General features: G+C 41.5%; 1 pseudogene across 1 annotated transcript in view; it reads left to right on the plus strand.

The window, feature by feature from the left end:
* Window positions 1-12,783, plus strand: part of LOC144373979 (phosphatidate cytidylyltransferase, mitochondrial-like) — a 47,641-nt pseudogene that overhangs the window by 21,083 nt on the left and 13,775 nt on the right. Inside the window, exon 5 of the transcript XR_013433520.1 lies at window positions 6,558-6,703. The product of XR_013433520.1 is annotated as a phosphatidate cytidylyltransferase, mitochondrial-like (transcript). The remainder of the gene's footprint in view (window positions 1-6,557; window positions 6,704-12,783) is intronic.

The following is a 12,783-nucleotide window of genomic DNA, read 5'->3' on the forward strand; positions in this document are numbered from 1 at the left end:
TCTCTTAGTGCTTTACACGTATCAACTCATTCATTCCCTCCAACGGGAAAGCTCATTCCTATATGGCTCCCATTTTTCGTTTGAGGGTGCTGTAGCTCGTGTAAGTGCCAGTCTGTGATTTGAATTCAGAGAGTCTAATCCCAGAACCCTTGCTCTCACCCCCCACTGTTCCGTGAAGGGTACGCACTGGGTCACAGCTGGGACAGTTCTCCTCATGGTCCTGCTGGCTCCCAGGGCTCCCACAGGCTTCCATCCTGGATTATCTGAGGTCTTCCTTGCTACCCCAATATTGCCTGTTGTTTTTCCATGCCCCCTACTTTTTTCCTCTACAACATTTTCCACTGTCTGACACACATACATTTTATTTATTGGTTGGTTTAATTTGTCTTTGGGAGGAAAGGAATTTTTGTCTTTGTTTGTGTTTCCAGGATTTGGAGGAGGTTGGTGCTGGGGATTGAACCCAGGGTCTCACTTTATACCTCTCTAAAGTAGAAAAAAGAAAAATAATTCAGATTTATATAACAGTACTTCAGTAGTTTATTCTTACCTCACCCTCTTCTGTGTGTGAGTTGGTGCAGTACAGTGTCTTTCCTGCAGCTATGGAGATATTTTTGAGAATGCCTTTTGAGTAATGCATTAGGCTGGCTCTTAGAAAAACTGCCTTAGGTTTCTTTTATTTTTTGGTTTATTAGCAGTACTGGGGATTAAATTACCAGGTGTTCTACCACTGAGTTTATATTCCCAGCCCTTGCTTTCTTTTTTTATTTTGAGACAGGGTCTCACTAAGTTGCCCAGGCTGGACTCAAACTTGGCATCCTCCTGCCTCAGGCTCCCAAGTACCTGGGTTTAAAAGAATGTGTCATTGCTTGCTTTACTCATTTTTTAAAATACAAAGTACTTATTTTGTCCTATTTCAAAAGAATGAAGTTAGATCCCTAACTCATACCACACACAAAATTACTCAAAATGAATCATAGATAGAACAGTTAAATGTAAGAGATAAAACTCTTAAAAGAGTGACTTTAGATTAGAAAGATGATTTCTCAGATATATTCCAAAATGTATACCAAAAGCAGAAACAATAAAAGAAAAAAAATAAGACCACATAAAAATTAAAAACTTGTGCTGCAAGTAATATCATCAGGAAAGTAAAAAGCAACTAACAAAGTAGGAAAAATGTTTATAAATATATATCTGACAAGGAACTATTATCAAAATATATAAAGAATTCTTTTTTTTTTAATATTTACTTTTTTAGTGTTTGATGGACACTTTATTTTTATGTGGTGCTGAGGATCGAACCCAGTGCCCCGCACATGCCAGGCGAGTGCGCTACCGCTTGAGCCACATCCCCAGCCCCTATATAAAGAATTCTAACAATTACAATAAAAATAACCCAAGTTAAAAACAGGCGAGGATTTTGTCAAACAGAATATATAAATAGACAATAAGCACATGAAAAGATGCTCAACGTTATTTGTATTAGGGAAGTGCCTGTCAAAGCCACATAGACACCACTTCAGAACAAGATAACTGTGGTATCAGGACAGACACACCAGGCGCACGCAGTGGTGCACACCTGTAATCTCATAGACTAGGCAGGTCGAGGCAGGAGGATCGCAAATTCTCAGTAACTTAATGATACCCTGCCTCAAAATATAAAATTAAAAGAGCTGAGGATTTAGTTCCGTGGTAGAATGCTTGTCTATCATGTTTAAGGCCGTGGGTTCAGTCCTTAGAACTGCAAAAAGAAACTATCTAGTTTGGGCTACAGTCCTTGAACTACCACATAAAATCCTGCACTGAACAAATTGTGTCATTTGCTGCCTGAGGTAGGGCCTAGATCATTGTTATCTCCAGTGTCTAACACAGCTCTTGGGGCTTAGTAGCCACCCAGATGTTCAGTGAACTGAAATAACAGCAATATTGTGACTAATTTTTAAAACAGCAATATTGTGACTAATTTTTAAAAAGGAAAAGTTAACCAATAATTGTTATCTTAGATGCAGGGCTTCCTCTCTCTTCTATCCTTTGCCTATCCTGTGTTTCTTTTTTGGTTTTGGTACCAGGGATTAAACCCCGGACCCAGAGGCTCTTTACCACTGAGCTAGCTACATCTCCAGACCTTTTCGTTTTTTATTTGGGGATGGTGTCTCACATAGTTACCCAAGTTGGCCCCAAACTTGGAGTCCTCCTATCTCAGCCTCCTAAATTGCTGGGATTACAGGTGTGCATCACGGTGCCAGTTTGCCCATCCTATGTACAAATCTTACTATCAGCAGTATCTGCTTTACTACTTAACAAAATATTCTCTAATACATTAGCTCTGTAAATCTGAAAGCAACTGTGAGGTGGTGGAATTAGTAGGATTGTAAAGCCATTTGACAGAGAAGGAAATTGACTCAGAAAAGCTAAATAACTTGACTCAAATCACCCTGGGACATTGCCAACCTTGGAAGAATCTTTCCCTGGTGCTGTGCACCCCTCTCCCACCCTCAAGTTCATAATTATGCCCCTGGCTGCTGGTTGCATGCCTGGATCACAGAGATATAGATGATTTACAAATCTCTGAGCATCAAATCCAAAGAGAGATTATTCTTTTGTTTGCCTTATTGAATTATTCTGGCAATTCTCTGGGTAGAACATTCAAGAGTTAAAACCAGCAATAAAGATAAAATAAAAGCTAAGAGTCAGTTTTTCTCAATCTGTTGCAAACAGATCTCTAAAGATAAGAAAATTGATTCTTATGATCAGATGCTGGTTCACACTGTGCCCATGATTTTATTCACTTTGTTCTGAAGAAACAAGTAATCAGCCCGTTTACCTACCATCCCCTGTGGCTGGGCTCGGGATTCTGCTGTGCGGCAGTTGGAGAAATTCAATTCAGCAGACATTTATCCATGTGCCTTCTCTGTGTCAGGCAGTGTAGGAGGGGCCAGGGTTGCAGAACTGAACGAGCCTAGTCCTTGTTCTCAGAGTCCAGGGTGTTCTCTAGGTCCTATAGTCATGGCATGCAGTTGTTCTTTAGGGAGAGGTTTGGAATTCATTTGCTTTTACATTTTAATCAATTGAGTACATGTTGTTTTATATGATGGTTATAATTTTTAATGGTGTTACACTGTTCCTCCATGATAGGATATGGATTTACCATCATAGCTTATCCATCTACTATCTAAACTCTAAGAACTTTGTGTGTGTGGAAAGTATAGAAAGAAAAGGATTAACATGGATATTTAGGACTCAGCAGTGGTGCAAAGTAATCTTTCATTTCAGGGGCAGCCCTGTGAAATTTAGAGTTTGATGACATTTCATCCCTTCAAAGATTAATAGGAGTTTTCAATAAAAGCATCAGGGTTTGCACATTTGGAAGTTAACCCAGCCACATCTCCATTCACATTTGTCATCACACCTGTATGTCTTGTGAATTTATTTTTAAATGTTAGAAGTAATACATCAGCATTATAGAAGTGAGGAAAAATGGCAGAGGAAATGGTTGCCTAAAATGTTAACTACTCTGATATTGAGAGACACTTGGACCTTGGGCACCTTATCTCTGAACCTTAATCTCCTCATCTGTAAAACTGGAATCATTTCAACTTTATGAAGCTTTGCTAAGGCTAAGAGATAGCACAGAACATATATCCAGAACCCAGAATAAGTGTATATTTTATTAGAGCAAAAATAACTTCTTTTGTGTGCATGGTGCTGAGGATGGACCCACATCTGTGCGTGCGAGGCAGGCCCCCTGCCACTGAGCTTCCCTGTAACCCCCCATCTTTATAAGATCCCTTTGTCTAGTTGTTCATGGTTTTTCTTTTTTGCATTTTTTTTTGTTGTACTTCTGAACCCTCATTATATACAACCCACATTATTATACGACCATTTTCCATGTTGCTATATATGATGGCTGTAATTTTTAATGGTGGTACACTGTTGCTCCGTGATAGGATATGGATTTACCATCATAGCTTATCCATTTACCCTATTGTGCATTTGGCTTGCTTCCAGTGCAAATAACACTTCAACGAACAGGGTTTCTGTTGTTCTTGTGGTGCTGGAGAGCAAACCCAGGGTCTTACCCATGTCAGACAAGCACTCTACCCCTGAGCTATGTCCTCAGCCCATTTTTTCAGGGGGAGGGGCTACCAGGGATTTAATTCAGGGTCACTTGACCACTGAGCCACATCCCCAGCCCTATTTTGAATTTTAGAGACAGGGTCTCACTGAGTTGCTTAGCACCTCATGATTGCTGAGGCTGGCTTTGAACACCTGCCTCAGCCTCCCAAGCCACTGGGACTACAGGTGTGTGCCCCTGCGCCCAGCCTCAGCCTATTGTTGATATGTTCATACTTCCTGGGAAGTCTTAGGCAAGTACTTAATCTCTGTGGCGGTTGCCTTGTCTACTAACTGGAGAAGGAATGGTCTGTCAGAGAGGAGAGCTACATGGGTGAAATGGGGCAGCACAACAGCCCGGGGAGCAGTGCCTGATGTGTACCAGATGTTTAGTAAACATTACCTCTTATTTCTCTAGGCTTGCTCACCAGCCTTGGGGTTTCTTGATTCATTGCCCTCCAAGGATTTTGGCAGTTTCTGATGTCAACAGCAGTATGTAAAAGGACCAGTTTCTCAACACCCTCATTAGCAGTGATCCTTGGTTTTAACTATGTACTCTCTGTCCCTTTAAAATAGGGTAGCAGCAGGTATACAGCACTTGCCTAGCAGAAGTGAGGCCCTGCTTTTTATCCCTCACTATAATCAATCAGTCAAATTGGAACAAAATAACAAATTCATTCAAAGTTGGGCAGTGTCTTATGGTGGGATCTCTTCTGCACCTTCACCTGAAGAGTCAATGCCTATGCCAAGGTCAAGTTCCTCAGGGTATTTAGAATTCTGGTTTTCTGAAACCTATATCCCCAGCTGCATTCTACCAAATTATTGTGTAAGTTGGACCTTTGAAACTTAAAAAAACAGCGTATTTTATTTCTTACTGAAATGCAGCCTCTCTGGATAAATTATAAAGAAGAGAGATTTATTTGAGGTCATGCTTCTGGTTCAAGGCCAAGAGACCACATCTGGTGATGACCCTGCTGGCAGAGTCCCACATGGTGCAGGGCATCACATAGTGATAGGGAACTTACATATGTCTGTCTTCTGGGAGGCTGCCGGTGTTCAGTCACAGGGCCTCCACCCTGACCAACCTATCTAATCCTCATTAATCTCTAAAAGGCCCCACCTCTAAGCCCCAGAGTCAAGTTTCTTCCCTTTTAATACCTCCCCAAAGACATTAAACTCCAACATGAGTTTCAGAGGGGACAAATCCTATTCAGACCATTGGCAGACCTCTTTATATTTTTATTTTTCCTTAAATAAGACACCAGTTGGCTCTAGAAAAATCCATGTGGCAGGCAGAGGTCTCTGAATTCTTCTCCCATCTAGAGACAGTAAATTGGCAAGGATAACCAGTGTGCCCTGGTTTGACAGTTAATACTTGTTCTGGTGTAATTGTCTGTAGTGCTCTCTTCATCCTCTAAAATGACCTAGTTTGGATAACAAATTATACCATCCTACTAGTCCCAGGGGCTTCTCAGAAGCTGGGGCATCTGCCCTTACTTGCCACCTCCCTGGCACTTAGCTCTCTGTCCAAGAAAGGTTTCAGCCATATTTTTTCTCACTGTGCTTAACCTGGGAGAGTCCAGTTTCCTTTTTTTTTTCTTTCTCTCTCTCTCTCTCTTTTTTGTTCTGGGAATTGAACCCCAGGGCCTCACAATTGCTAAGCACACACTACCGCTGAGCTGCACCCCAACTCCTACCAGCCTCTTTTGAATTCACTTCGCCCACTGGGTATTCACTCAAACATTCTGTTTTCCTCCGAGTCTCTCTGATGATTGTCAGTAGCAGAGGCAGGCACTTTGCATTTTGTTTCAGAAGTTGCTCTTTGTGCTTGTTATTGATGTTTCAGCTCATTTCATGTCACAGGCAAACATAACCCTCATTTCTCACCATTTGCAACTTTTCAGATTATATCTGCCTTTAATTTCATCTTAAATATAAACCTCTTCTTATTGGGATTTTTAAGACTCACTGCTCTTGCCCTCATCAAATGCAATAAGGTTAATTACATTCATAAAGTTCCCCAGAAGCCCCAATGCAAACAGATCCACAATGAGTGAGCAATGACAAGGACAAATCTCAAGTGCTAATACACAGCTCCTGTCTCCATGAATGGCCACAGGCAGAGCATTGCTTTTAAGATAAAGGATTATAAGTATAGAATCTTCTGCATTAGGAAAAAAAAAGAAAAGAAACTAGCTTCTCCCTGATGATTACCTTGTGTACTTAGGTAACTGTGTTTTCACTAGTCTATAGGGCTTTGTGATTTGAGAAGCTCTAAATAAGTACCTCTCTTCCTTGGGTAAGTTGTTCACAGTTTTAAGGAAGCAAAGTGTCTGGGTGAGAGATCCTGCCAGGCCGAAGCAGCCCCCCTGTGTGGGGGCTACAGTTCTACATGCAAATGGGGATTCTAAATGGGAGTTTATTTTTCTGTCTGTTTTAACTAGGTGACTTTCGGATGGTGATTGGAGAGGATAAGACAAAAGTGTTGAACATTGTACTGCCCAACATGGCCCATTTCCGCGAGCTGTACAGCAGCATTCTACAGGAGAATCCCCAAGTGGTGTATAAAACCCAGCAAGGCAGACTGGAGGTAAACCGTAGGTGGGAAATAACTTCCATCGCTCCTAAGGCAACAGCTACATGAGGTACTGGGAATTGAACTGAAAAGACAACTTTAAGGAACAGGAATTATTATTATTTTTGGTACTGGGTTACCATTGACCTTGTGATGCTCCTGCCCCAGCCCTCTGAGTTGCTGAATTGTAGTTATCCACCACTGTGTGGCAGGAATTCTTTTTAAAACAAGAAAAGAACAGATAATGTGAAATGCCAGAACAATCATTGCTCATTTTAACGGATTTTGCCATGCTTGCTTCAAGTTAAAGTATTTTTGTTTTCTGCTTTTTAAATTTTTTACTTTTATCAAAATATCTGCTCCTGGTTTAAAAGCCAAGTGGTACCTTGAGGTTTGTAACAAAAAATAGCAGTTCCCTGCTCTGCCCTTCCCTGTTTTCTCTACCTACTCCAGAGGCAGCTTCTTCAGCTTTGTAGCTGATTCCTGTGATATTTACCACCCCCTTCTAAATAATAGGATTTGACTTCTTTCTTGACTGTTTTCAGCTTTATACTTTATTTTTGCCATCCTACTGTGAGAACGAGGATTTTTTTTCACTCTTACACTACTCCATCAACACACACAAGTATTTTTCTCCTGTTTCACTCTTACTTTTCCCCTCTTACCTCACCCCCTCATGTTCCACTATAATTATTTTATAACTATTCATTAAGTTAATATTCAGCATTTACTTCATTATGACAATCCCCTCATGCTGGGGATGGAACCCAAAATGTTGCACATTCTAGGCAAGTGCCCTGCCACTGAGCACCACTCCCAGGGCTCTGACAGCTTCTCTTTTATTGCTGAGATACAGTATTATGAAATTCCCTTTCCTGTACAACTTGTTTCTCCTGGAGTTAATTGCCTCCCCCCTCCCGCTTGCTTGGTTTATTTGGTAGAGTGCTTGTGCTTGCCTAGCATGGGGAAGGCCCTAGGTTCAATCCCACCACAGGAAAAAGAAAAAAAAATCCTCCACCTCTCAGAGATCTATAAAACTCATCTACTTATATCAAGTACATTGAGTGTTTTCTCCCCAGCCCCTTGAGGACATTCTTCCATGAGGCCTCTGTTCTGTCCCTTCCTAGGCTACTTGTTTTCTAGGATTAGGGACCTAACTTCTTTTTGTGATCACCCTGAGAATTTCCCTTGTTAGTCTGTCCTTTGCTATTCTGTCTTCTGGATCTTGTGTCTTCCTCCTTCATAATTCTGGTGAAGCATGTTCTGTTAATTCCTTCTTCACATAGATTGTGAGAGCGGCAAGTGTTTGAGATCAGATACCTCTGATAAATCTCTCTCACTGATGGATCATTCAGTCAGTAATAGGCTAGATATCAAATTCTAGGGTAGAAGTCATTTTCCCTCAGAAGGTTAAGTCATAGCTTCATTTCTTCTTTCAGTATTGCATTAAATATTTGGTGGTATTCAGATTGCCTATCCTTTGTATATGACCCCTTTTAATCTCTCTGACAGTGTTAAGATATTTTCCTTTTTGCAGACTTTTGTTGTTGTTTATTTGTTTTGGTATTGGGGATTTAACCCAGGGGCTTTGAACCACTGAGCTATTTATTATTTTGAGGCAGGGACCTGCTAAGTTGCTTAGGACCTCACTTAGTTGCTAAGGCTGGCCTGGAGCTTGCGATCCCCCTGCCTCAGCCTCCCAAGTCATGGGATTATAGGCATGTGCCCCCACACTCAGCCACTATTTTTAACTTTTGTGATGACTTGCCTTTATTTTTGTACACGTCTGTTTTAAATTTATTATTTGAGCACTTGGTGGGCCTTTTATATCTGGAAAATTATGAAGTTTAGTTTTAGGAAATCTATTGTTTCTGAAATAATGTCCTCATACCCACTTTCTTAGTTTATTCTTTTGGGAATTCCTGTTATTTGTAGAACTCCTGCTTTGATTTTTTTTTTCCTTTCTTTCCTGTTTCCTCAGGTTTTTCTGTTCAGCTTTCTGGAAGAATCTTTCAAGATTGATTGTTTAACTTTTCTACTGAATTTTCGGGTCCCATTGAGATTCTTTTTTCTTGCTTTATTAATGCATCATCTCTTCCTCAATTCTTTAATGATCTTTATCATAATTTTGAAGTTTTTTTCTTGCTCCCTTTATTTGTCTTTCTTAGTTCCTTTCATTCGCTCATCTATTATATTAGAGGTCTTCCTCAAATATCTGGATGCTTTTTCTGGCCTCTTTTTACAAAGTGAGGCACTAAAATGCAGACTGAGAGTTCCTTGTGACAGATAGGGTATACCAGCTGATGCGCTTCATATAGAATCATGTTCCAAGTACTTGGCTATTTTATTAGAGGACCCCAAATGTCAGTATCCGTAGAATTTCTTCAGAGAGACATCTAGAGGACAGTGAAGGGTTATATTTCTACATGCCAACTTTTCTAAAAACTGAGCAAAAGAAAAGGATTGGAATTTCCTTTAGTACAAAGCTAAGCTTATTCAAACTCCCTGTGATCTGCAGAAGCAGATGTATGATCTAGTTTTCAGTTGGTTTTGTGTCCAAGGTATTTATAAAATAAATAAAAATTTGTTTTAGTTGCAGTTGGACACTATATCTTTATTTTATTTTTGTGTGGTGCTGAGGATCGAACCCAGCACCCTGCACGTGCTAGACGAGCACCCTACTGCTGAGCCACAACCCCATCCCAAAAAGGAAATATCTTTTTAAAATATAAATAAATAAATAAATAAAAAGGTATTGTGTCCAACTACAACTAAAAAATAAATATAAAAAAATCTTGGCAAGGGATGCTAAGGGATCTGTATGTGCAACCCTATCTCCTACTGATCAGGGACATTTACTCCTGTTGATATGTAAGTACCTCATTTCCTGGACTTTCAGCACGGAATTCTAAAGTGATCCATCGAAGTCCTAACTTTAAGTTAGTGAGATATTTGCTGTGTCTTGGGAGAAGCCATCCTCCTCTAAGAACTGGGACCTTTAAATCCACAGATCTAGAGTTTTAAGATGAGACATACTAATTCCCAGGTGGTCATTGGAGGTGATGCTAAGCAGGTCACTTGGTTCCCAGACCTATGTCTCTGTCAATTGGAATGCTATGATGCAGTGGTCATTAATTTGGGACATCTACTACACCATCCCCACAGGGTATCATTGCCAAGCTGGTGCCTTAGCTGTTCCTTGGTATCTGTCATAGACCTTTTCATGCGACCTGCTAAAATTTTAAGCCAGAAAATTATTTGTTGTGTGGGGCAAAAATTGTCCCCCTTTGAGAACCATTGTTCCACTGGGTGGTAGTACAGTGGAGCCGTGATCCAGTGCCCACTTGCTGTCCCTCCACTCCTCCTTTTCTCTAAAGTGAGCCCCATGATTTCTGTCACAGTACACCATGTTGATGAATCTGAGCCCCATGCAGTGGACTAGCTAGATTCTGTGGACAGGAAAGGTAAAGCTGTCATCCTCTCCTCTCTCTTGGTATTGGGTCTGAACATTGTTCTCTGTTCTGCCTCTAGAACCTAAGGAGGCCCAGCACATCACTGTGCTTCTGTCTTAATGGTGAGAGACATGAGATGCCATAAGTTAATCTCTTCTCTAGAGAAGATGTCCCAGCATTTAGGGATCAAGACTACTTGACCTGCCAGGCACGGTGACACATACCTGTAATCCCAGTGGTTTACAAAGCTGAGGCAGGAGGATGGTGAGTTCAAAGCCAGCCTCAGGAAATTAGTGAGGCCCTATCTCTAAATAAAATATAAAAAGGGCTGGAGATGTGGCTCTGGGTTAAGTGCCCCTGGGTTCAATTCCCAATACCAAAAAGAAAAAAAAAGATTATTTGACCTCTAAAAATCTCACCTAGGTGGTAGGCTCTGGGAATCTTCATCAGTATCTCAGATCCTCTGGAATGAATCTATCTGCCAAGGCCTCCGGTGTACCTGTTCCTTATAGCTCACCAGGTGACACGTTATGTCAGTGATCTAGATCAACATGGTGATATACCGAATGTCTAAATAAACTAGCTTCCTTCAAGTATAACAGAGGGGGGGGGGGATTTCTAGCTGTGAGGCAAACCATAAAGTGTACTATTTTCTGTCCCATGAGGGAGAGCTGATTCTCATCCTCTGACCTAATTGAGATGGAGAAAAGTGCGCTCATTCACTATGTCTGTGATCCCAAAGGCATTCCCATAGTTTTATTGATCTGCTTTTAGAAGATTTACCACATCTGGCACAGCAGATGTTGTTGGGGTTCCTACTTGCTTGAGTTTGTAACAGAGTCTGCTGAAACCCACCAGGCTCTATTTGGTTTTATAAGGGCCACACTTTTTTTTTTAAAGAGAGAGTGAGAGAGGGGAGAGAGGGAGAGAGAGAGAGAGAAAGAGAGAATTTTTAATATTTATTTTTTTTTAGTTCTCGGCGGACACAACATCTTTGTTGGTATGTGGTGCTGAGGATCGAACCCGGGCCACACGCATGCCAGGTGATCACGCTACCACTTGAGCCACATCCCCAGCCCCTATAAGGGCCACACTTAATGGGGATATAATGGTGGTCCATCAATCCTTGTGTTTGTCAGGATTCTCCAGAGAAACAGAACCAACAGAGAGAGAGAGAGAGAGAGAGAGAGAGAGAGAGAGAGAGAGAGAGAGAGAGAGAGAGAGAGAATGAATGTGTGTGTGTGTGTGTGTGTGTGTGTGTGTGTGTGTAGAGAGAGAGAGAGAGAGATTGATTTTAAGAGATTGGCTCATGAGTTGTGGGATCCAGTGATTTCTTTTTTTCATTACTGGGAATTGAACCCAGGGATGCTCTGCCCCTTAGCTACATCCCCAGCCTTTGTTATTTTATTTTGAGACAGGGTCTCCTGACATTGTTGATGGCTGGCCTCAGCCTCTCAAGTCACCAGAATTATAGGCATATGCTACTGTGCCTGATGAGGTCTGGCAAGTTTTGAGTTTTGAGACCCAGGGAGGAGTCAGCCTTGCAGCCTTGAGTCTAGAAGCAGAATTCCTGGGGTTGGGAGAGAGACTTTAGCCTTTTCTCTTAAGTCCTTCAACTGATTGGATGAGGACTATCCATAATCACAGAGGGTATTCAACTCTACTCAAAGTTGACTGATTTAAATGTTATTTGCATCTTAAAAATACCTTCCACTCAACATCTACACTGGTGTTGAACTCAGCAGCTGAACGCTACAGCCCAGCCCAAGGAAACACAAAATTAGCCACCACATCCTAGAGGGCTGCAGCTGGTACTAATCACTACCATCTCTCCCAGGGTGATGTTTTATTTTTTCTTTACTCTTTTGGCCAACAGAAAGAGTGTCAACTTCACAGACTTCCACTTGGTCTTCTGCTCCATAGCAGCTCCAGAATTCCATCTTGGAGTCTGCCTGCGAGGACCACCCCTGGCACCAGTTGTGTAAGGTCCAGATTGGGTAGATTTGCTAAAAAAGGCTTCTGGTCCTGCGGTGGTGCTTGGGAGCCAGAGGGCCCCTCAGAGTTGTCCCAACTTGACCCAGAGGCTAGGCTTTGTACTCTGGCATTGTCCAGTTATTGGATACAGGCAACTCCCTTTGGCTGGAGACAGTTCTAAGAAGGACTCCGGGAGGGGGACTTGGCTGACTTTCCCAGTACCTTGGTCCACCTCAGATCCGGGTGGTGGGCCACAGTGTCTACCATCACAGGACTCTGTCTACTTTTTTTTTAAATATGAGTTTTATTGATGTATTTTTTATGTAACATAAAATTGAATCCAGAGGCACTGTACCACTGAGCCATACCCACCACCCTTTTTTATTTTTTTATTCTGAGACAGGGTCTTGCTAAGTTGTCCAGGATGGCCTAGAACTTGAGATCTTCCTGCCTTAGCCTCCTGAGTCACTGGGATTATAGTTGTACACAATTCATTGGCCTTTATTATATTCACAGAGTTATGCAGCCATCACTACAGTCTAATTTTAGGACATTTCCATCACTCTGTACAGAAACCCATACCCATTAGTAATCCCCAGCTTTCATCTCCCCCAGGCAACCATTAATCTACTTTCTGTCTCTATGGATTGGCCTACTCTTCATATAATG

The sequence above is a fragment of the Ictidomys tridecemlineatus genome, unplaced genomic scaffold (genome assembly GCF_052094955.1).
Source record: "Ictidomys tridecemlineatus isolate mIctTri1 unplaced genomic scaffold, mIctTri1.hap1 Scaffold_54, whole genome shotgun sequence".
Classification (NCBI taxonomy): domain Eukaryota; kingdom Metazoa; phylum Chordata; class Mammalia; order Rodentia; family Sciuridae; genus Ictidomys; species Ictidomys tridecemlineatus.